The following is an 18,053-nucleotide window of genomic DNA, read 5'->3' on the forward strand; positions in this document are numbered from 1 at the left end:
AGATGCGGGGTATGATGCTCACAGCACCTGGAATTCCCAAGCGGTCTCCCAATCAGGTACTAACCAGGCCGAACCATGCTTGGCTGCCGAGATCGGACGAGATCGGGCCTTTTCAGGGTGGTATGGCCGTGAGCGGTACTGCACTAGCAGATGGACACCCATGAAATCTCGAAAAAGATGCGGGGTATGATGCTCACAGCACCTGGTATTCCCAAGCGGTCTCCCAATCAGGTACTAAACAGGCCGAACCATGCGTGGCTTCCGAGATCGGACGAGATCGGGCCTTTTCAGGGTGGTATGGCCGTGAGCGGTACTGCTCTTGCAGATGGACACCCATGAAATGTCGAAAAAGATGCTGGGTATGACGCTTACAGCACCTGGTATTCCCAAGCGGTCTCCCAATTAGGTACTAACCAGGCCGAACCATGCTTGGCTTCCGAGATCGGACGAGATCGGGCCTTTTCAGGGTGGTATGGCCGTGAGCGGTACTGCACTAGCAGATGGACACCCATGAAATCTCGAAAAAGATGCGGGGTATGATGCTCACAGCACCTGGTATTCCCAAGCGGTATCCCAATCAGGTACTAAACAGGCCGAACCATGCGTGGCTTCCGAGATCGGACGAGATCGGGCCTTTTCAGGGTGGTATGGCGGTGAGCGGTACTGCTCTTGCAGATGGACACCCATGAAATGTCGAAAAAGATGCTGAGTATGATGCTTACAGCACCTGGTATTCCCAAGCGGTCTCCCAATCAGGTACTAACCAGGCCGAACCATGCTTGGCTTCCGAGATCGGACGAGATCGGGCCCTTTCAGGGTGGTATGGCCGTGAGCGGTACTGCTCTTGCAGATGGACACCCATGAAATGTCGAAAAAGATGCTGGGTATGATGCTCACAGCACCTGGTATTCCCAAGCGGTCTCCCAATCAGGTACTAACCAGGCCGAACCATGCTTGGCTCCCGAGATCGGACGAGATCGGGCCTTTTCAGGGTGGTATGGCCGTGAGCGGTACTGCTCTTGCAGATGGACACCCATGAAATGTCGAAAAAGATGCGGGGTATGATGCTCACAGCACCTGGTATTCCCAAGCGGTCTCCCAATCAGGTACTAACCAGGCCGAACCATGCGTGGCTTCCGAGATCGGACGAGATCGGGCCTTTTCAGGGTGGTATGGCCGTGAGCGGTACTGCTCTTGCAGATGGACACCCATGAAATGTCGAAAAAGATGCTGGGTATGATGCTCACAGCACCTGGTATTCCCAAGCGGTCTCCCAATCAGGTACTAACCAGGCCGAACCATGCTTGGCTCCCGAGATCGGACGAGATCGGGCCTTTTCAGGGTGGTATGGCCGTGAGCGGTACTGCACTAGCAGATGGACACCCATGAAATGTCGAAAAAGATGCGGGGTATGATGCTCACAGCACCTGGTATTCCCAAGCGGTCTCCCAATCAGGTACTAACCAGGCCGAACCATGCTTGGCTTCCGAGACCGGGCGAGATCGGGCTCTTTCAGGGTGGTATGGCCGTGAGCGGTACTGTTCTTGCAGATGGACACCCATGAAATGTCGAAAAAGATGCGGGGTATAATGCTCACAGCACCTGGTATTCCCAAGCGGTCTCCCAATCAGGTACTAAACAGGCCGAACTATGCTTGGCTTCCAAGATCGGACGAGATCGGGCCTTTTCAGGGTGGTATGGCCGTGAGCGGTAATGCTGTTGCAGATGGACACCCATGAAATGTCGAAAAAGATGCGGGGTATGATGCTCACAGCACCTGGTATTCCCAAGCGGTCTCCCAATCAGGTACTAAACAGGCCGAACCATGCTTGGCTTCCGAGATCGGACGAGATCGGGCCTTTTCAGGGTGGTATGGCCGTGAGCGGTACTGCACTAGCAGATGGACACCCATGAAATTTCGAAAAAGATGCGGGGTATGATGCTCACAGCACCTGGTATTCCGAAGCGGTCTCCCAATCAGGTACTAAACAGGCCGAACCATGCTTGGCTGCCGAGATCGGACGAGATCGGGCCTTTTCAGGGTGGTATGGCCGTGAGCGGTACTGCACTAGCAGATGGACACCCATGAAATGTCGAAAAAGATGCGGGGTATGATGCCCACAGCACCTGGTATTCCCAAGCGGTCTCCCAATCAGGTACTAACCAGGCCGAACGATGCTTGGCTTCCAAGATCGGGCGAGATCGGGCCTTTTCAGGGTGGTATGGCTGTGAGCGGTACTGCTCTTGCAGATGGACACCCATGAAATGTCGAAAAAGATGCAGGGTATGATGCTCACAGCACCTGGTATTCCCAAGCGGTCTCCCAATCAGGTACTAACCAGGCCGAACGATGCTTGGCTGCCGAGATCGGACGAGATCGGACGAGATCGGGCCTTTACAGGGTGGTATGGCCGTGAGCGGTACTGCTCTTGCAGATGGACACCCATGAAATGTCGAAAAAGATGCGGCGTATGATGCTCACAGCACCTGGTATTCCCAAGCGGTCTCCCAATCAGGTACTAAACAGGCCGAACCATGCTTGGCTGCCGAGATCGGACGAGATCGGGCCTTTTCAGGGTGGTATGGCCGTGAGCGGTACTGCACTAGCAGATGGACACCCATGAAATGTCGAAAAAGATGCGGGGTATGATGCTCACAGCACCTGGTATTCCCAAGCGGTCTCCCAACCAGGTACTAACCAGGCCGAACTATGCTTGGCTTCCGAGATCGGACGAGATCGGGCCTTTTCAGGGTGGTATGGCCGTGAGCGGTACTGCTCTTGCAGATGGACACCCATGAAATGTCGAAAAAGATGCAGGGTATGATGCTCACAGCACCTGGTATTCCCAAGCGGTCTCCCAATCAGGTACTAACCAGGCCGAACAATGCTTGGCTTCCGAGATCGGACGAGATCGGGCCTTTTCAGGGTGTTATGGCCGTGGCCAGTACTGCTTTTGCAGATGGACACCCATGAAATGTCGAAAAAGATGCGGGGTATGATGCTCACAGCACCTGGTATTCCCAAGCGGTCTCCCAATCAGGTACTAACCAGGCCAATCCATGCTTGGCTTCCGAGATCGGGCGAGATCGGGCCTTTTCAGGGTGGTATGGCGGTGAGCGGTACTGCTCTTGCAGATGGACACCCATGAAATGTCGAAAAAGATGCGGGGTATGATGCTCACAGCACCTGGTATTCCCAAGCGGTCTCCTAATCAGGTACTAAACAGGCCGAACCATGCTTTGCTTCCAAGATCGGACGAGATCGGGCCTTTTCAGGGTGGTATGGCCGTAAGCGGTACCGCTCTTGCAGATGGACACCCATGAAATGTCGAAAAAGATGCGGGGTATGATGCTCACAGCACCTGGTATTCCCAAGCGGTCTCCCAATCAGGTACTAAACAGACCGAACCATGCTTGGCTTCCGTGATCGGACGAGATCGGGCCTTTTCAGGGTGGTATGGCCGTGAGCGGTATTGCATTAGCAGATGGACACCCATGAAATGTCGAAAAAGATGCGGGGTATGATGCTCACAGCACCTGGTATTCCCAAGCGGTCTCCCAATCAGGTACTAACCAGGCCGAACCATGCTTGGCTTCCGAGATCGGACGAGATCGGGCTTTTTCAGGGTGGTATGGCCGTGAGCGGTACTGCTCTTGCAGATGGACACCCATGAAATGTCGAAAAAGATGCGGGGTATGATGCTCACAGCACCTGGTATTCCCAAGCGGTCTCCCAATCAGGTACTAAACAGGCCGAACCATGCTTGGCTGCCGAGATCGGACGAGATCGGGCCTTTTCAGGGTGGTATGGCCGTGAGCGGTACTGCACTAGCAGATGGACACCCATGAAATGTCGAAAAAGATGCGGGGCATGATGCTCACAGCACCTGGTATTCCCAAGCGGTCTCCCAACCAGGTACTAACCAGGTCGAACCATGCTTGGCTTCCGAGATCGGACGAGATCGGGCCTTTTCAGGGTGGTATGGCCGTGAGCGGTACTGCTTTTGCAGATGGACACCCATGAAATGTCGAAAAAGATGCGGGGTAAGATGCTCACAGCACCTGGTATTCCCAAGCGGTCTCCCAATCAGGTACTAACCAGGCCGAACCATGCTTGGCTTCCGAGATCGGGCGAGATCGGGCCTTTTCAGGGTGGTATGGCCGTGAGCGGTACTGCTCGTGTAGATGGACACCCATGAAATGTCGAAAAAGATGCGGGGTATGATACTCACAGCACCTGGTATTCCCAAGCGGTCTCCCAATCAGGTACTAAACAGGCCGAAGCATGCTTGGCTTCCAAAATCAGACGAGATCGGGCCTTTTCAGGGTGGTATGGCCGTGAGCGGTACCGCTCTTGCAGATGGACACCCATGAAATGTCGAAAAAGATGCGGGGTATGATGCTCACAGCACCTGGTATTCCCAAGCGGTCTCCCAATCAGGTACTAAACAGGCCGAACCATGCTTGGCTTCCAAGATCGGACGAGATCGGGCCTTTTCAGGGTGGTATGGCCGTGAGCGGTACTGCACTGGCAGATGGACACCCATGAAATGTCGAAAAAGATGCGGGGTATGATGCTCACAGCACCTGGTATTCCCAAGCGGTCTCCCAATCAGGTACTAAACAGGCCGAACCATGCTTGGCTTCCGAGATCGGACGAGATCGGGCCTTTTCAGGGTGGAATGGCCGTGAGCGGTACTGCACTAGCAGATGGACACCCATGAAATGTCGAAAAAGATGCGGGGTATGATGCTCACAGCACCTGGTATTCCGAAGCGGTCTCCCAATCAGGTACTAAACAGGCCGAACCATGCTTGGCTACCGAGATCGGACGAGATCGGGCCTTTTCAGGGTGGTATGGCCGTGAGCGGTACTGCACTAGCAGATGGACACCCATGAAATGTCGAAAAAGATGCGGGGTATGATGCTCACAGCACCAGGTATTTCCAAGCGGTCTCCCAATCAGGTACTAACCAGGCTGAACCATGCTTGGCTTCCGAGATCGGACGAGATCGGGCCTTTCCAGGGTGGTATGGCCGTGAGCGGTACTGCACTAGCAGATGGACACCCATGAAATGTCGAAAAAGATGCGCGGTATGATGCTCACAGCACCTGGAATTCCCAAGCGGTCTCCCAATCAGGTACTAACCAGGCCGAACCATGCTTGGCTGCCGAGATCGGACGAGATCGGGCCTTTTCAGGGTGGTATGGCCGTGAGCGGTACTGCACTAGCAGATGGACACCCATGAAATGTCGAAAAAGATGCGGGGTATGATGCTCACAGCACCTGGTATTCCCAAGCGGTCTCCCAATCAGGTACTAAACAGGCCGAACCATGCTTGGCTTCCAAGATCGGACGAGATCGGGCCTTTTCAGGGTGGTATGGCCGTGAGCGGTACTGCACTGGCAGATGGACACCCATGAAATGTCGAAAAAGATGCGGGGTATGATGCTCACAGCACCTGGTATTCCCAAGCGGTCTCCCAATCAGGTACTAAACAGGCCGAACCATGCTTGGCTTCCGAGATCGGACGAGATCGGGCCTTTTCAGGGTGGAATGGCCGTGAGCGGTACTGCACTAGCAGATGGACACCCATGAAATGTCGAAAAAGATGCGGGGTATGATGCTCACAGCACCTGGTATTCCGAAGCGGTCTCCCAATCAGGTACTAAACAGGCCGAACCATGCTTGGCTTCCGAGACCGGGCGAGATCGGGCTCTTTCAGGGTGGTATGGCCGTGAGCGGTACTGTTCTTGCAGATGGACACCCATGAAATGTCGAAAAAGATGCGGGGTATAATGCTCACAGCACCTGGTATTCCCAAGCGGTCTCCCAATCAGGTACTAAACAGGCCGAACCATGCTTGGCTTCCAAGATCGGACGAGATCGGGCCTTTTCAGGGTGGTATGGCCGTGAGCGGTAATGCTCTTGCAGATGGACACCCATGAAATGTCGAAAAAGATGCGGGGTATGATGCTCACAGCACCTGGTATTCCCAAGCGGTCTCCCAATCAGGTACTAAACAGGCCGAACCATGCGTGGCTTCCGAGATCGGACGAGATCGGGCCTTTTCAGGGTGGTATGGCCGTGAGCGGTACTGCTCTTGCAGATGGACACCCATGAAATGTCGAAAAAGATGCTGGGTATGATGCTCACAGCACCTGGTATTCCCAAGCGGTCTCCCAATCAGGTACTAACCAGGCCGAACCATGCTTGGCTCCCGAGATCGGACGAGATCGGGCCTTTTCAGGGTGGTATGGCCGTGAGCGGTACTGCACTAGCAGATGGACACCCATGAAATGTCGAAAAAGATGCGGGGTATGATGCTCACAGCACCTGGTATTCCCAAGCGGCCTCCCAATCAGGTACTAACCAGGCCGAACCATGCTTGGCTTCCGAGACCGGGCGAGATCGGGCTCTTTCAGGGTGGTATGGCCGTGAGCGGTACTGTTCTTGCAGATGGACACCCATGAAATGTCGAAAAAGATGCGGGGTATAATGCTCACAGCACCTGGTATTCCCAAGCGGTCTCCCAATCAGGTACTAAACAGGCCGAACCATGCTTGGCTTCCAAGATCGGACGAGATCGGGCCTTTTCAGGGTGGTATGGCCGTGAGCGGTAATGCTCTTGCAGATGGACACCCATGAAATGTCGAAAAAGATGCGGGGTATGATGCTCACAGCACCTGGTATTCCCAAGCGGTCTCCCAATCAGGTACTAAACAGGCCGAACCATGCTTGGCTTCCGAGATCGGACGAGATCGGGCCTTTTCAGGGTGGTATGGCCGTGAGCGGTACTGCACTAGCAGATGGACACCCATGAAATGTCGAAAAAGATGCGGGGTATGATGCTCACAGCACCTGGTATTCCGAAGCGGTCTCCCAATCAGGTACTAAACAGGCCGAACCATGCTTGGCTGCCGAGATCGGACGAGATCGGGCCTTTTCAGGGTGGTATGGCCGTGAGCGGTACTGCACTAGCAGATGGACACCCATGAAATGTCGAAAAAGATGCGGGGTATGATGCCCACAGCACCTGGTATTCCCAAGCGGTCTCCCAATCAGGTACTAACCAGGCCGAACGATGCTTGGCTCCCGAGATCGGGCGAGATCGGGCCTTTTCAGGGTGGTATGGCTGTGAGCGGTACTGCTCTTGCAGTTGGACACCCATGAAATGTCGAAAAAGATGCGGGGTATGATGCTCACAGCACCTGGTATTCCCAAGCGGTCTCCCAATCAGGTACTAACCAGGCCGAACCATGCGTGGCTTCCGAGATCGGACGAGATCGGGCCTTTTCAGGGTGGTATGGCCGTGAGCGGTACTGCTCTTGCAGATGGACACCCATGAAATGTCGAAAAAGATGCTGGGTATGATGCTCACAGCACCTGGTATTCCCAAGCGGTCTCCCAATCAGGTACTAACCAGGCCGAACCATGCTTGGCTCCCGAGATCGGACGAGATCGGGCCTTTTCAGGGTGGTATGGCCGTGAGCGGTACTGCACTAGCAGATGGACACCCATGAAATGTCGAAAAAGATGCGGGGTATGATGCTCACAGCACCTGGTATTCCCAAGCGGCCTCCCAATCAGGTACTAACCAGGCCGAACCATGCTTGGTGTTACGACTCCCCCTGGGGTATGATATACCAGAGAGTCGCAACTATCACAGCAGACAGGTTCGGTCAAAGATGAGTTCGGACACACATTGCAAGTAGCCTTCAGTTATTTTTATTTACAATAAAGTCAACAAAACAGACTACGGGATAACATAGGGGAAGCACGAGATATTAAAGTGGCACCCTCAAATAAACACGGTAAAACCCCCTCCCAGACAGGTGTCCAAATGAACACCCACAAAAATACAGGAAATAAGACCGAAGGATGCCACTGTTAAACTGATGTAATATAATCTAGACAGGGGAATAACTGTGTCTAAATGCACAAACTATATGTATACCCATGGGTGTCTAAACTTATCTCAAGTCCCCCTATGCAACCCAAAATCATTAACAACACATACAAAATATAACGGAGTAACATACTCACAAGCCTGCAACTCAGAAAGGCAAGGGCCAGGGCAAGAAGGGAAGGTAAAAGGCAAGGGCTGAACTGACTACTGAAAAGGCTTTAAATAAGGGCAGGAGGGATGATTGGGGAATTAATTACAGCTGTGTTTGGCCTGGGCAGGGCTCGGTCACAGGGGTGGAGCCAGAGCTGGAGATAAAACACCTCCTACTGGTGTGTCCAGGCTGCCAGCCGTAACACCTCCCCCCTCAAGAATCAACCTGTTGACGAAACCGAACCACCAACCTGCCCCAATCAATCAATACACTCCTGTTAAAACTCTCCTAAACTTGAGATAGGGCATTGTCCGGTGGGCGTCCGCGCCAGCCGATGACAAGGCGTGGCCGGTCTGGCGGGCGTCCACGCCGGCCGGTGATGAGCCGTGGCCGATCTGGCGGGCGTCCATGCCAGCCAGAAACGAGACGAGGAAGAGGTCGGTCCGGCGGGCGTCCGCGCCAGCCGATGACAATGCCTGGCCGGTCTGGCGAGCGTCCGTGCCGGCCGGTGATGAGCCGTGGCCGATCTGGCGGGCGTCCATGCCAGCCAGAAACGAGACGAGGAAGAGGTCGGTCCGGCGGGCGTCCGCGCCAGCCGATGACAAGGCGTGGCCGGTCTGGCGGGCGTCCACGCCGGCCGGTGATGAGCCGTGGCCGATCTGGCGGGCGTCCATGCCAGCCAGAAACGAGACGAGGAAGTGGTCGGTCCGGAGGGCGTCCGCGCCGGCCGGTGATGAGCTGTGGCCGATCTGGCGGGCGTCCACGCCAGCCGAGGACAAGGCGTGGCTGGTCTGGTGGGCGTCCGCGCCGGTCCTTTAAGTCTTGACCAAGCCCCCTTCCTTTAGGAGACACTAGAATTTTAGAACGGTCAGGCACCTTACCCTGGTTGTTCGGAGGGTCGCCAACTCCCTCGTCCAGGGGTGCCAGAGCTTTGCCGCTCTTGCAGTCGCCGGCACCATCATCCAGGGGCGCCGGAGCATTGTTACCACTTCTGGGCGGGCAGTCGCTGGCCAGAACGGTGCTTGGCAGAACAGTGCTAGAAAGAACTGTGCCTGGAAGGCCGGCCGGCACCGGAAGCCTGGTTAGTGGCTTCGGCACGGGTGCGACTGGCGGCCCCAGTGGCGACAGGAGTACTTTGCGTGGCTTCGGCACCGAAACTTGGGGTGCTTTCTGCCCCCTTCCTTTAGGAATCTTTGAGGGTGCTTTCTGCAGGCTGATCCTCGCGGCGGGCATTTTCTTCATGCATTGTGCTATTTTATTTCTTTCTTCTTCGAATGCGTTTTCCTTTTCAAGCCACTCTTGCTCCAAATTTTCCCTTTCTAAATTTTCCTGCTCGAAAATATTTTCTCTTTCAATCAGTTCTTTTTCTTTTCGCTCTGCTTTCAAGGCCTTTTCTCTTTCTAGTCGATCTTGCTCTAAGGCCTTTTCTCTTTCTAGTAGATCTTGCTCCAAGGCTTTTTCTTTCTCTTGCCTCTTAAATTCCAAAACTTTTTCTTTCTCAAGCCGCTCTTGCTCAAGACGTGCTTTCTCTAGACGTGCAAACTCCAAAGCTTTTTCTCTCTCTTGCCTCTTAAATTCCAAAACTCTTTCTTTCTCAAGCCGCTCTTGCTCAAGACGTGCTTTCTCTAGACGTGCAAACTCCAAAGCTTTTTCTCTCTCTTGCCTCTTAAATTCCAAAACTCTTTCTTTCGCAAGCCGTTCTTGCTCAAGACGTGCTTTCTCTAGACGTGCAAACTCCAAAGCTTTTTCTCTCGCAAGCCATTCTTGCTCCACACGTGCTTTCTCTACACGCTCTAACTCCAAAGCTTTTTCTTTTGCAAGCCATTCTTGAGCTACACGTGCTTCCTCTACACGCTCAAGCTCCAAAGCTTTTTCTTTCGCAAGCCATTCTTGAGCTACACGTGCTTCCTCTACACGCTCAAGCTCCAAAGCTTTTTCTCTCGCAAGCCATTCTTGCTCCACACGTGCTTTCTCTACACGCTCTAACTCCAAAGCTTTTTCTTTTGCAAGCCATTCTTGAGCTACACGTGCTTTCTCTACACGCTCAAGCTCCAAAGCTTTTTTTTTCTCACGGCCAAACTCAGCCACGGCCTGTCCAGGCTTTAATTTGTGATTTCTGAACTTTTGGCGGTACGTCTCAGGCACCAGTTCGTAAACGCGCAACACTGCTCTAGCTACCTTATCATATACCAACCTGTCTTCTATCGACAGTGTACTTAAAGCTTCAAGGCCTTTCCCTGACAGTTTCCTCTGTAAGACTAGAGCCCAGCCCTCTTCTGGCCATTTATTGGACAGTGCTATCCGTTCAAACGCACCAAACCACGCCTCGACGTTCGTCTCACTGAAAGGCTGTACAAGCGGAAGGCTTTCACTAACTTTAAACCCCCTACTTTCTACCATTTTAGAACTCTTTGAGAGTTCAATGTCCAGCCTTTTTAGTTCAATCTCCATTTTCTTGAGGGCCAGCTGATGAGCATACTCCCTATCCCTAGCCTCATATTGCATACGTAATATCTTTAGAGCAATGGGGGCATTTTCCCCAATAGATACAGCACCATATCCCTCTGGTTTTCCTTTTAAACAAGCCCTGGGATTTATAACTAGAGCCTTTACATTCAAGGTGACACCATCCCTGCCTACCTCATCTTTCTCCATCCTGCCTGATTCCTCAGAATCGACCAGAGACTGAGAGGAAACACCCGCAGATGCTCCTCCTGTGGCTTCTAAGTACTGCGCTGCTATTAATATATGGATAACCTCCTGCTTCAATTCAGCTAGCCTGGTAGTCCTGGACAGAGTGAACCCTAGATGAGCGGCAAGACCTAACAGATCTCTCCTCTTACATTGGTCAACCTGATCTACAGTGCCAAGTTAAAAAAAAGGAACTCTTCCGCATCAAAGTCCATCCTGCTAGTTACAGCACTACACTAGACTGAATGATAGCTATTAAATGTGTCTACCTTAACACTGCTTGCCCAGCCTTCACCGGCCTACTGCACATGCAGTCCGTACCACCAATGACCAAACTGCTGCTGTGATAACCAATCTTAATGATATCCCGGACGAGCCCCCACTTGTTACGACTCCCCCTGGGGTATGATATACCAGAGAGTCGCAACTATCACAGCAGACAGGTTCGGTCAAAGATGAGTTCGGACACACATTGCAAGTAGCCTTCAGTTATTTTTATTTACAATAAAGTCAACAAAACAGACTACGGGATAACATAGGGGAAGCACGAGATATTAAAGTGGCACCCTCAAATAAACACGGTAAAACCCCCTCCCAGACAGGTGTCCAAATGAACACCCACAAAAATACAGGAAATAAGACCGAAGGATGCCACTGTTAAACTGATGTAATATAATCTAGACAGGGGAATAACTGTGTCTAAATGCACAAACTATATGTATACCCATGGGTGTCTAAACTTATCTCAAGTCCCCCTATGCAACCCAAAATCATTAACAACACATACAAAATATAACGGAGTAACATACTCACAAGCCTGCAACTCAGAAAGGCAAGGGCCAGGGCAAGAAGGGAAGGTAAAAGGCAAGGGCTGAACTGACTACTGAAAAGGCTTTAAATAAGGGCAGGAGGGATGATTGGGGAATTAATTACAGCTGTGTTTGGCCTGGGCAGGGCTCGGTCACAGGGGTGGAGCCAGAGCTGGAGATAAAACACCTCCTACTGGTGTGTCCAGGCTGCCAGCCGTAACACTTGGCTTCCGAGACCGGGCGAGATCGGGCTCTTTCAGGGTGGTATGGCCGTGAGCGGTACTGTTCTTGCAGATGGACACCCATGAAATGTCGAAAAAGATGCGGGGTATAATGCTCACAGCACCTGGTATTCCCAAGCGGTCTCCCAATCAGGTACTAAACAGGCCGAACCATGCTTGGCTTCCAAGATCGGACGAGATCGGGCCTTTTCAGGGTGGTATGGCCGTGAGCGGTAATGCTCTTGCAGATGGACACCCATGAAATGTCGAAAAAGATGCGGGGTATGATGCTCACAGCACCTGGTATTCCCAAGCGGTCTCCCAATCAGGTACTAAACAGGCCGAACCATGCTTGGCTTCCGAGATCGGACGAGATCGGGCCTTTTCAGGGTGGTATGGCCGTGAGCGGTACTGCACTAGCAGATGGACACCCATGAAATGTCGAAAAAGATGCGGGGTATGATGCTCACAGCACCTGGTATTCCGAAGCGGTCTCCCAATCAGGTACTAAACAGGCCGAACCATGCTTGGCTGCCGAGATCGGACGAGATCGGGCCTTTTCAGGGTGGTATGGCCGTGAGCGGTACTGCACTAGCAGATGGACACCCATGAAATGTCGAAAAAGATGCGGGGTATGATGCCCACAGCACCTGGTATTCCCAAGCGGTCTCCCAATCAGGTACTAACCAGGCCGAACGATGCTTGGCTTCCAAGATCGGGCGAGATCGGGCCTTTTCAGGGTGGTATGGCTGTGAGCGGTACTGCTCTTGCAGATGGACACCCATGAAATGTCGAAAAAGATGCAGGGTATGATGCTCACAGCACCTGGTATTCCCAAGCGGTCTCCCAATCAGGTACTAACCAGGCCGAACCATGCTTGGCTGCCGAGATCGGACGAGATCGAACGAGATCGGGCCTTTTCAGGGTGGTATGCCCGTGAGCGGTACTGCTCTTGCAGATGGACACCCATGAAATTTTGAAAAAGATGCGGGGTATGATGCTCACAGAACCTGGTATTCCCAAGCGGTCTCCCAATCAGGTACTAACCAGGCCGAACAATGCTTGGCTTCCGAGATCGGACGAGATTGGGCCTTTTCAGGGTGGTATGGCCGTGAGCGGTACTGCTCTCGCAGATGGACACCCATGAAATGTCGAAAAAGATGCGGGGTATGATGCTCACAGCACCTGGTATTCCCAAGCGGTCTCCCAATCAGGTATTAACCAGGCCGAACCATGCTTGGCTGCCGAGATCGGACGAGATCGGGCGAGATCGGGCCTTATCAGGGTGGTATGGCCGTGAGCGGTACTGCTCTTGCAGATGGACACCCATGAAATGTCGAAAAAGATGCGGGGTATCATGCTCACAGCACCTGGTATTCTCAAGCGGTCTCCCAATTAGGTACTAACCAGGCCGAACCATGCTTGGCTGCCGAGTTCGGACGAGATCGGGCGAGATCGGGCCTTTTCAGGGTGGTATGGCCGTGAGCGGTACTGCTCTTGCAGATGGACACCCATGAAATGTCGAAAAAAATGCAGGGTATGATGCTCACAGCACCTGGTATTCCCAAGCGGTCTCCCAATCAGGTACTAACCAGGCCGAACAATGCTTTGCTGCCGAGATCGGACGAGATCGGGCGAGATCGGGCCTTATCAGGGTTGTATGGCCGTGAGCGGTACTGCTCTTGCAGATGGACACCCATGAAATGTCGAAAAAGATGCGGGGTATGATGCTCACAGCACCTGGTATTCCCAAGTGGTCTCCCAATCAGGTACTAACCAGGCCGAACCATGCTTGGCTTCCGAGATCGGATGAGATCGGACGAGATCGGCCTTATCAAGGTGGTATGGCCGTGAGCGGTACTGCTCTTGCAGATGGACACCCATGAAATGTCGAAAAAGATGCGGGGTATGATGCTCACAGCACCTGGTATTCCCAAGCGGTCTCCCAATCAGGTACTAAACAGGCCGAACCATGCTTGGCTTCCGAGATCGGGCCTTTTCAGGGTGGTATGGCCATGAGCGGTACTGCACTAGCAGATGGACACCCATGAAATGTCGAAAAAGATGCGGGGTATGATGCTCACAGCACCTGGTATTCCCAAGCGGTCTCCCAATCAGGTACTAACCAGGCCGAACCATGCTTGGCTTCCGAGATCGGGCGAGATCGGGTCTTTTCAGGGTGGTATGGCCGTGAGCGGTACTGCACTTGCAGATGGACACCCATGAAATGTCGAAAAATATGCGGGGTATGATGCTCACAGCACCTGGTATTCCCAAGCGGTCTCCCAATCAGGTACTAAACAGGCCGAACGATGCTTGGCTTCCGAGATCGGACGAGATCGGGCCTTTTCAGGGTGGTATGGCCGTGAGCGGTACTGCACTAGCAGATGGACACCCATGAAATGTCGAAAAAGATGCGGGGTATGATGCTCACAGCACCTGGTATTCCGAAGCGGTCTCCCAATCAGGTACTAAACAGGCCGAACCATGCTTGGCTGCCGAGATCGGACGAGATCGGGCCTTTTCAGGGTGGTATGGCCGTGAGCGGTACTGCACTAGCAGATGGACACCCATGAAATGTCGAAAAAGATGCGGGGTATGATGCTCACAGCACCTGGTATTCCCAAGCGGTCTCCCAATCAGGTACTAACCAGGCCGAACCATGCTTGGCTGCCGAGATCGGACGAGATCGGGCCTTTTCAGGGTGGTATGGCCGTGAGCGGTACTGCTTTTGCAGATGGACACCCATGAAATGTCGAAAAAGATGCGGGGTATGATGCTCACAGCACCTGGTATTCCCAAGCGGTCTCCCAATCAGGTACTAAACAGGCCGAACCATGCGTGGCTTCCGAGATCGGACGAGATCGGGCCTTTTCAGGGTGGTATGGCCGTGAGGGGTACTGCTCTTGCAGATGGACACCCATGAAATGTCGAAAAAGATGCTGGGTATGATGCTCACAGCACCTGGTATTCCCAAGCGGTCTCCCAATCAGGTACTAACCAGGCCGAACCATGCTTGGCTGCCGAGATCGGACGAGATCGGGCCTTTTCAGGGTGGTATGGCCGTGAGCGGTACTGCACTAGCAGATGGACACCCATGAAATGTCGAAAAAGATGCGGGGTATGATGCTCACAGCATCTGGTATTCCCAAGCGGTCTCCCAATTAGGTACTAACCAGGCCGATCCATGTTTGGCTTCCGAGATCGGACGAGATCGGACGAGATCGGGCCTTTTCAGGGTGGTATGGCCGTGAGCGGTACTGCACTAACAGATGGACACCCATGAAATGTCGAAAAAGATGCGGGGTATGATGCTCACAGCACCTGGTATTCCCAAGCGGTCTCCCAATCAGGTACTAAACAGGCCGAACCATGCTTGGCTTCCGAGATCGGGCGAGATCGGGCCTTTTCAGGGTGGTATGGCCGTGAGCGGTACTGCACTAGCAGATGGACACCCATGAAATGTCGAAAAAGATGCGGGGTATGATGCTCACAGCACCTGGTATTCCCAAGCGGTCTCCCAATCAGGTACTAACCAGGCCGAACCATGCTTGGCTTCCTAGATCGGACGAGATCGAGCCTTTTCAGGGTGGTATGGCCATGAGCGGTACTGCTCTTGCAGATGGACACCCATGAAATGTCGAAAAACATGCAGGGTATGATGCTCACAGCAACTGGTATTCCCAAGCGGTCTCCCAATCAGGTACTAACCAGGCCGAACCATGCTTGGCTTCCGAGATCGGACGAGATCGGGCCTTTTCAGGGTGGTATGGCCGTGAGCAATACTGCTCATGCAGATGGACACCCATGAAATGTCGAAAAAGATGCGGGGTATGATGCTCACAGCACCTGGTATTCCCAAGCGGTCTCCCAATCAGGTACTAACCAGGCCGAACCATGCTTGGCTGCCGAGATCGGGCGAGGTCGGGCCTTTTCAGGGTGGTATGGCCGAGAGCGGTACTGCACTTGCAGATGGACACCCATGAAATGTCGAAAAAGATGCGGGGTATGATGCTCACAGCACCTGGTATTCCCAAGCGGTCTCCCAATCAGGTACTAAACAGGCCGAATCATGCTTGGCTGCCGAGATCGGACGAGATCGGGCCTTTTCAGGGTGGTATGGCCGTGAGCGGTACTGCACTAGCAGATGGACACCCATGAAATGTCGAAAAAGATGCGGGGTATGATGCTCACAGCACCTGGTATTCCCAAGCGGTCTCCCAATCAGGTACTAACCAGGCCGAACCATGCTTGGCTTCCGAGATCGGACGAGATCGGGCTTTTTCAGGGTGGTATGGCCGGTAGCGGTACTGCACTAGCAGATGGACACCCATGAAATGTCGAAAAAGATGCGGGGTATGATGCTCACAGCACCGGGTATCCACAAGCGGTCTCCCAATCAGGTACTAACCAGGCCGAACCATGCTTGGCTTCCGAGATCGGACGAGATCGGGCCTTTTCAGGGTGGTATGGCCGTGAGCGGTACTGCACTAGCAGATGGACACCCATGAAATGTCGAAAAAGATGCGGGGTATGATGCTCACAGCACCTGGTATTCCCAAGCGGTCTCCCAATCAGGTACTTACCAGGCCGAACCATGTTTAGCTTCCGAGATCGGAGGAGATTGGGCCTTTTCAGGGTGGTATGGCCGTGAGCGGTACTACTCTTGCAGATGGACACCCATGAAATGTCGAAAAAGATGCGGGGCAAGATGCTCACAGCACCTGGTAATCCCAAGCGGTCTCCCAATCAGGTACTAAACAGGCAGAACCCTGCTTGGCTGCCGAGATCGGACGAGATCGGGCGAGATCGGGCCTTATCAGGGTGGTATGGCCGTGAGCGGTACTGCTCTTGCAGATGGACACCCATGAAATGTCGAAAAAGGTGCGGGGTATGATGCTCACAGCACCTGGTATTCCCAAGCGGTCTCCCAATCAGGTACTAACCAGGCCGAACAATGCTTGGCTGCCGAGATCGGACGAGATCGGGCGAGATCGGGCCTTTTCAGGGTGGTATGGCTGTGAGCGGTACTGCTCTTGCAGATGGACACCCATGAAATGTCGAAAAAGATGCGGGGTATGATGCTCACAGCACCTGGTATTCCCAAGCGGTGTCCCAATCAGGTACTAAACAGGCCGAACCATGCTTGGCTGCCGAGATCGGACGAGATCGGGCCTTTTCAGGGTGGTATGGCCGTGAGCGGTACTGCACTAGCAGATGGACACCCATGAAATGTCGAAAAAGATGCGAGGTATGATGCTCACAGCACCTGGTATTCCCAAGCGGTCTCCCAATCAGGTACTAAACAGGCCGAACCATGCTTGGCTGCCGAGATCGGACGAGATCGGACGAGATCGGGCCTTATCAGGGTTGTATGGCCGTGAGCGGTACTGCACTAGCAGATGGACACCCATGAAATGTCGAAAAAGATGCGGGGTATGATGCTCACAGCACCTGGTATACCCAAGCGGTCTCCCAATCAGGTTCTAACCAGGCCGAACCATGCTTGGCTTCCAAGATCGGACGAGATCGGGCCTTTACAGGGTGGTATGGCCATGAGCGGTACTGCTCTTGCAGATGGACACCCATGAAATGTCGAAAAATATGCGGGGTATGATGCTCACAGCACCTGGTATTCCCAAGCGGTCTCCCAATCAGGTACTAACCAGGCCGAACCATGCTTGGCTGCCGAGATCGGACGAAATCGGGCGAGATCGGGCCTTATCAGGGTGGTATGGCCGTGAGCGGTACTGCACTAGCAGATGGACACCCATGAAATGTCGAAAAAGATGCGGGGTATGATGCTCACAGCACCTGGTATTCCCAAGCGGTCTCCCAATCAGGTACTAACCAGGCCGAACCATGCTTGGCTGCCGAGATCGGACGAGATCGGGCGAGATCGGGCCTTATCAGGGTGGTATGGCCGTGAGCGGTACTGCTCTTGCAGATGGACACCCATGAAATGTCGAAAAAGATGCGGGGTATGATGCTCACAGCACCTGGTATTCCCAAGCGGTCTCCCAATCAGGTACTAAACAGGCCGAACCATGCTTGGCTTCCGAGATCGGGCCTTTTCAGGGTGGTATGGCCATGAGCGGTACTGCACTAGCAGATGGACACCCATGAAATGTCGAAAAAGATGCGGGGTATGATGCTCACAGCACCTGGTATTCCCAAGCGGTCTCCCAATCAGGTACTAACCAGGCCGAACCATGCTTGGCTTCCGAGATCGGGCGAGATCGGGTCTTTTCAGGGTGGTATGGCCGTGAGC

At 53.4% G+C, this 18,053-nt stretch overlaps 78 pseudogenes; all 78 read right to left on the reverse strand.

Moving 5' to 3' along the window:
* Positions 1 to 15: 15 nt before the first annotated feature.
* LOC144187331 (5S ribosomal RNA) lies at positions 16 to 134 on the reverse strand (annotated as a pseudogene).
* Positions 135 to 190: 56 nt separating this feature from the next.
* Positions 191 to 309, reverse strand: LOC144191040 (5S ribosomal RNA; annotated as a pseudogene).
* Positions 310 to 365: 56 nt separating this feature from the next.
* Positions 366 to 484, reverse strand: LOC144189403 (5S ribosomal RNA; annotated as a pseudogene).
* A 56-nt stretch (positions 485 to 540) lies between these two features.
* Positions 541 to 659, reverse strand: LOC144185085 (5S ribosomal RNA; annotated as a pseudogene).
* A 56-nt stretch (positions 660 to 715) lies between these two features.
* On the reverse strand, positions 716 to 834 carry LOC144187436 (5S ribosomal RNA; annotated as a pseudogene).
* A 56-nt stretch (positions 835 to 890) lies between these two features.
* LOC144187966 (5S ribosomal RNA) lies at positions 891 to 1,009 on the reverse strand (annotated as a pseudogene).
* Positions 1,010 to 1,065: 56 nt separating this feature from the next.
* On the reverse strand, positions 1,066 to 1,184 carry LOC144189466 (5S ribosomal RNA; annotated as a pseudogene).
* A 56-nt stretch (positions 1,185 to 1,240) lies between these two features.
* Positions 1,241 to 1,359, reverse strand: LOC144187967 (5S ribosomal RNA; annotated as a pseudogene).
* Positions 1,360 to 1,415: 56 nt separating this feature from the next.
* On the reverse strand, positions 1,416 to 1,534 carry LOC144189380 (5S ribosomal RNA; annotated as a pseudogene).
* Positions 1,535 to 1,590: 56 nt separating this feature from the next.
* Positions 1,591 to 1,709, reverse strand: LOC144182099 (5S ribosomal RNA; annotated as a pseudogene).
* A 56-nt stretch (positions 1,710 to 1,765) lies between these two features.
* LOC144187474 (5S ribosomal RNA) lies at positions 1,766 to 1,884 on the reverse strand (annotated as a pseudogene).
* A 56-nt stretch (positions 1,885 to 1,940) lies between these two features.
* Positions 1,941 to 2,059, reverse strand: LOC144190826 (5S ribosomal RNA; annotated as a pseudogene).
* A 56-nt stretch (positions 2,060 to 2,115) lies between these two features.
* On the reverse strand, positions 2,116 to 2,234 carry LOC144184767 (5S ribosomal RNA; annotated as a pseudogene).
* Positions 2,235 to 2,290: 56 nt separating this feature from the next.
* On the reverse strand, positions 2,291 to 2,419 carry LOC144186134 (5S ribosomal RNA; annotated as a pseudogene).
* A 56-nt stretch (positions 2,420 to 2,475) lies between these two features.
* Positions 2,476 to 2,594, reverse strand: LOC144188672 (5S ribosomal RNA; annotated as a pseudogene).
* A 56-nt stretch (positions 2,595 to 2,650) lies between these two features.
* Positions 2,651 to 2,769, reverse strand: LOC144187351 (5S ribosomal RNA; annotated as a pseudogene).
* A 56-nt stretch (positions 2,770 to 2,825) lies between these two features.
* On the reverse strand, positions 2,826 to 2,944 carry LOC144186182 (5S ribosomal RNA; annotated as a pseudogene).
* A 56-nt stretch (positions 2,945 to 3,000) lies between these two features.
* Positions 3,001 to 3,119, reverse strand: LOC144182018 (5S ribosomal RNA; annotated as a pseudogene).
* A 56-nt stretch (positions 3,120 to 3,175) lies between these two features.
* Positions 3,176 to 3,294, reverse strand: LOC144183129 (5S ribosomal RNA; annotated as a pseudogene).
* Positions 3,295 to 3,350: 56 nt separating this feature from the next.
* On the reverse strand, positions 3,351 to 3,469 carry LOC144183211 (5S ribosomal RNA; annotated as a pseudogene).
* Positions 3,470 to 3,525: 56 nt separating this feature from the next.
* On the reverse strand, positions 3,526 to 3,644 carry LOC144188194 (5S ribosomal RNA; annotated as a pseudogene).
* A 56-nt stretch (positions 3,645 to 3,700) lies between these two features.
* Positions 3,701 to 3,819, reverse strand: LOC144188674 (5S ribosomal RNA; annotated as a pseudogene).
* Positions 3,820 to 3,875: 56 nt separating this feature from the next.
* Positions 3,876 to 3,994, reverse strand: LOC144182086 (5S ribosomal RNA; annotated as a pseudogene).
* Positions 3,995 to 4,050: 56 nt separating this feature from the next.
* Positions 4,051 to 4,169, reverse strand: LOC144188444 (5S ribosomal RNA; annotated as a pseudogene).
* Positions 4,170 to 4,225: 56 nt separating this feature from the next.
* On the reverse strand, positions 4,226 to 4,344 carry LOC144186118 (5S ribosomal RNA; annotated as a pseudogene).
* Positions 4,345 to 4,400: 56 nt separating this feature from the next.
* On the reverse strand, positions 4,401 to 4,519 carry LOC144189942 (5S ribosomal RNA; annotated as a pseudogene).
* Positions 4,520 to 4,575: 56 nt separating this feature from the next.
* LOC144189421 (5S ribosomal RNA) lies at positions 4,576 to 4,694 on the reverse strand (annotated as a pseudogene).
* Positions 4,695 to 4,750: 56 nt separating this feature from the next.
* On the reverse strand, positions 4,751 to 4,869 carry LOC144191086 (5S ribosomal RNA; annotated as a pseudogene).
* Positions 4,870 to 4,925: 56 nt separating this feature from the next.
* LOC144191838 (5S ribosomal RNA) lies at positions 4,926 to 5,044 on the reverse strand (annotated as a pseudogene).
* A 56-nt stretch (positions 5,045 to 5,100) lies between these two features.
* On the reverse strand, positions 5,101 to 5,219 carry LOC144187332 (5S ribosomal RNA; annotated as a pseudogene).
* Positions 5,220 to 5,275: 56 nt separating this feature from the next.
* Positions 5,276 to 5,394, reverse strand: LOC144189943 (5S ribosomal RNA; annotated as a pseudogene).
* A 56-nt stretch (positions 5,395 to 5,450) lies between these two features.
* LOC144189422 (5S ribosomal RNA) lies at positions 5,451 to 5,569 on the reverse strand (annotated as a pseudogene).
* A 56-nt stretch (positions 5,570 to 5,625) lies between these two features.
* LOC144182480 (5S ribosomal RNA) lies at positions 5,626 to 5,744 on the reverse strand (annotated as a pseudogene).
* Positions 5,745 to 5,800: 56 nt separating this feature from the next.
* LOC144189945 (5S ribosomal RNA) lies at positions 5,801 to 5,919 on the reverse strand (annotated as a pseudogene).
* Positions 5,920 to 5,975: 56 nt separating this feature from the next.
* Positions 5,976 to 6,094, reverse strand: LOC144191042 (5S ribosomal RNA; annotated as a pseudogene).
* Positions 6,095 to 6,150: 56 nt separating this feature from the next.
* On the reverse strand, positions 6,151 to 6,269 carry LOC144187968 (5S ribosomal RNA; annotated as a pseudogene).
* Positions 6,270 to 6,325: 56 nt separating this feature from the next.
* LOC144190965 (5S ribosomal RNA) lies at positions 6,326 to 6,444 on the reverse strand (annotated as a pseudogene).
* Positions 6,445 to 6,500: 56 nt separating this feature from the next.
* On the reverse strand, positions 6,501 to 6,619 carry LOC144189946 (5S ribosomal RNA; annotated as a pseudogene).
* A 56-nt stretch (positions 6,620 to 6,675) lies between these two features.
* On the reverse strand, positions 6,676 to 6,794 carry LOC144187475 (5S ribosomal RNA; annotated as a pseudogene).
* A 56-nt stretch (positions 6,795 to 6,850) lies between these two features.
* LOC144190827 (5S ribosomal RNA) lies at positions 6,851 to 6,969 on the reverse strand (annotated as a pseudogene).
* Positions 6,970 to 7,025: 56 nt separating this feature from the next.
* LOC144184487 (5S ribosomal RNA) lies at positions 7,026 to 7,144 on the reverse strand (annotated as a pseudogene).
* Positions 7,145 to 7,200: 56 nt separating this feature from the next.
* LOC144189467 (5S ribosomal RNA) lies at positions 7,201 to 7,319 on the reverse strand (annotated as a pseudogene).
* A 56-nt stretch (positions 7,320 to 7,375) lies between these two features.
* LOC144187969 (5S ribosomal RNA) lies at positions 7,376 to 7,494 on the reverse strand (annotated as a pseudogene).
* Positions 7,495 to 11,895: 4,401 nt separating this feature from the next.
* Positions 11,896 to 12,014, reverse strand: LOC144189947 (5S ribosomal RNA; annotated as a pseudogene).
* A 56-nt stretch (positions 12,015 to 12,070) lies between these two features.
* Positions 12,071 to 12,189, reverse strand: LOC144187476 (5S ribosomal RNA; annotated as a pseudogene).
* A 56-nt stretch (positions 12,190 to 12,245) lies between these two features.
* LOC144190828 (5S ribosomal RNA) lies at positions 12,246 to 12,364 on the reverse strand (annotated as a pseudogene).
* Positions 12,365 to 12,420: 56 nt separating this feature from the next.
* LOC144184768 (5S ribosomal RNA) lies at positions 12,421 to 12,539 on the reverse strand (annotated as a pseudogene).
* A 56-nt stretch (positions 12,540 to 12,595) lies between these two features.
* LOC144185827 (5S ribosomal RNA) lies at positions 12,596 to 12,724 on the reverse strand (annotated as a pseudogene).
* A 56-nt stretch (positions 12,725 to 12,780) lies between these two features.
* Positions 12,781 to 12,899, reverse strand: LOC144184908 (5S ribosomal RNA; annotated as a pseudogene).
* Positions 12,900 to 12,955: 56 nt separating this feature from the next.
* Positions 12,956 to 13,084, reverse strand: LOC144185149 (5S ribosomal RNA; annotated as a pseudogene).
* A 56-nt stretch (positions 13,085 to 13,140) lies between these two features.
* Positions 13,141 to 13,269, reverse strand: LOC144183957 (5S ribosomal RNA; annotated as a pseudogene).
* A 56-nt stretch (positions 13,270 to 13,325) lies between these two features.
* LOC144185007 (5S ribosomal RNA) lies at positions 13,326 to 13,454 on the reverse strand (annotated as a pseudogene).
* A 56-nt stretch (positions 13,455 to 13,510) lies between these two features.
* LOC144191746 (5S ribosomal RNA) lies at positions 13,511 to 13,638 on the reverse strand (annotated as a pseudogene).
* Positions 13,639 to 13,694: 56 nt separating this feature from the next.
* LOC144187073 (5S ribosomal RNA) lies at positions 13,695 to 13,803 on the reverse strand (annotated as a pseudogene).
* Positions 13,804 to 13,859: 56 nt separating this feature from the next.
* Positions 13,860 to 13,978, reverse strand: LOC144187346 (5S ribosomal RNA; annotated as a pseudogene).
* Positions 13,979 to 14,034: 56 nt separating this feature from the next.
* On the reverse strand, positions 14,035 to 14,153 carry LOC144190689 (5S ribosomal RNA; annotated as a pseudogene).
* A 56-nt stretch (positions 14,154 to 14,209) lies between these two features.
* LOC144190829 (5S ribosomal RNA) lies at positions 14,210 to 14,328 on the reverse strand (annotated as a pseudogene).
* A 56-nt stretch (positions 14,329 to 14,384) lies between these two features.
* Positions 14,385 to 14,503, reverse strand: LOC144185821 (5S ribosomal RNA; annotated as a pseudogene).
* A 56-nt stretch (positions 14,504 to 14,559) lies between these two features.
* On the reverse strand, positions 14,560 to 14,678 carry LOC144183241 (5S ribosomal RNA; annotated as a pseudogene).
* A 56-nt stretch (positions 14,679 to 14,734) lies between these two features.
* LOC144185832 (5S ribosomal RNA) lies at positions 14,735 to 14,853 on the reverse strand (annotated as a pseudogene).
* Positions 14,854 to 14,909: 56 nt separating this feature from the next.
* On the reverse strand, positions 14,910 to 15,038 carry LOC144186738 (5S ribosomal RNA; annotated as a pseudogene).
* Positions 15,039 to 15,094: 56 nt separating this feature from the next.
* Positions 15,095 to 15,213, reverse strand: LOC144190149 (5S ribosomal RNA; annotated as a pseudogene).
* A 56-nt stretch (positions 15,214 to 15,269) lies between these two features.
* On the reverse strand, positions 15,270 to 15,388 carry LOC144182285 (5S ribosomal RNA; annotated as a pseudogene).
* A 56-nt stretch (positions 15,389 to 15,444) lies between these two features.
* Positions 15,445 to 15,563, reverse strand: LOC144189923 (5S ribosomal RNA; annotated as a pseudogene).
* A 56-nt stretch (positions 15,564 to 15,619) lies between these two features.
* Positions 15,620 to 15,738, reverse strand: LOC144183977 (5S ribosomal RNA; annotated as a pseudogene).
* A 56-nt stretch (positions 15,739 to 15,794) lies between these two features.
* Positions 15,795 to 15,913, reverse strand: LOC144191424 (5S ribosomal RNA; annotated as a pseudogene).
* A 56-nt stretch (positions 15,914 to 15,969) lies between these two features.
* LOC144190768 (5S ribosomal RNA) lies at positions 15,970 to 16,088 on the reverse strand (annotated as a pseudogene).
* A 56-nt stretch (positions 16,089 to 16,144) lies between these two features.
* Positions 16,145 to 16,263, reverse strand: LOC144191923 (5S ribosomal RNA; annotated as a pseudogene).
* Positions 16,264 to 16,319: 56 nt separating this feature from the next.
* LOC144191377 (5S ribosomal RNA) lies at positions 16,320 to 16,438 on the reverse strand (annotated as a pseudogene).
* A 56-nt stretch (positions 16,439 to 16,494) lies between these two features.
* On the reverse strand, positions 16,495 to 16,623 carry LOC144187006 (5S ribosomal RNA; annotated as a pseudogene).
* A 56-nt stretch (positions 16,624 to 16,679) lies between these two features.
* Positions 16,680 to 16,808, reverse strand: LOC144184808 (5S ribosomal RNA; annotated as a pseudogene).
* A 56-nt stretch (positions 16,809 to 16,864) lies between these two features.
* On the reverse strand, positions 16,865 to 16,983 carry LOC144190521 (5S ribosomal RNA; annotated as a pseudogene).
* A 56-nt stretch (positions 16,984 to 17,039) lies between these two features.
* LOC144184866 (5S ribosomal RNA) lies at positions 17,040 to 17,168 on the reverse strand (annotated as a pseudogene).
* A 56-nt stretch (positions 17,169 to 17,224) lies between these two features.
* On the reverse strand, positions 17,225 to 17,343 carry LOC144186155 (5S ribosomal RNA; annotated as a pseudogene).
* A 56-nt stretch (positions 17,344 to 17,399) lies between these two features.
* On the reverse strand, positions 17,400 to 17,528 carry LOC144184363 (5S ribosomal RNA; annotated as a pseudogene).
* A 56-nt stretch (positions 17,529 to 17,584) lies between these two features.
* On the reverse strand, positions 17,585 to 17,713 carry LOC144182642 (5S ribosomal RNA; annotated as a pseudogene).
* Positions 17,714 to 17,769: 56 nt separating this feature from the next.
* Positions 17,770 to 17,878, reverse strand: LOC144187074 (5S ribosomal RNA; annotated as a pseudogene).
* Positions 17,879 to 17,934: 56 nt separating this feature from the next.
* Positions 17,935 to 18,053, reverse strand: LOC144187347 (5S ribosomal RNA; annotated as a pseudogene).

This window comes from Stigmatopora nigra, unplaced genomic scaffold (assembly GCF_051989575.1).
Source record: "Stigmatopora nigra isolate UIUO_SnigA unplaced genomic scaffold, RoL_Snig_1.1 HiC_scaffold_24, whole genome shotgun sequence".
Lineage (NCBI taxonomy): Eukaryota > Metazoa > Chordata > Actinopteri > Syngnathiformes > Syngnathidae > Stigmatopora > Stigmatopora nigra.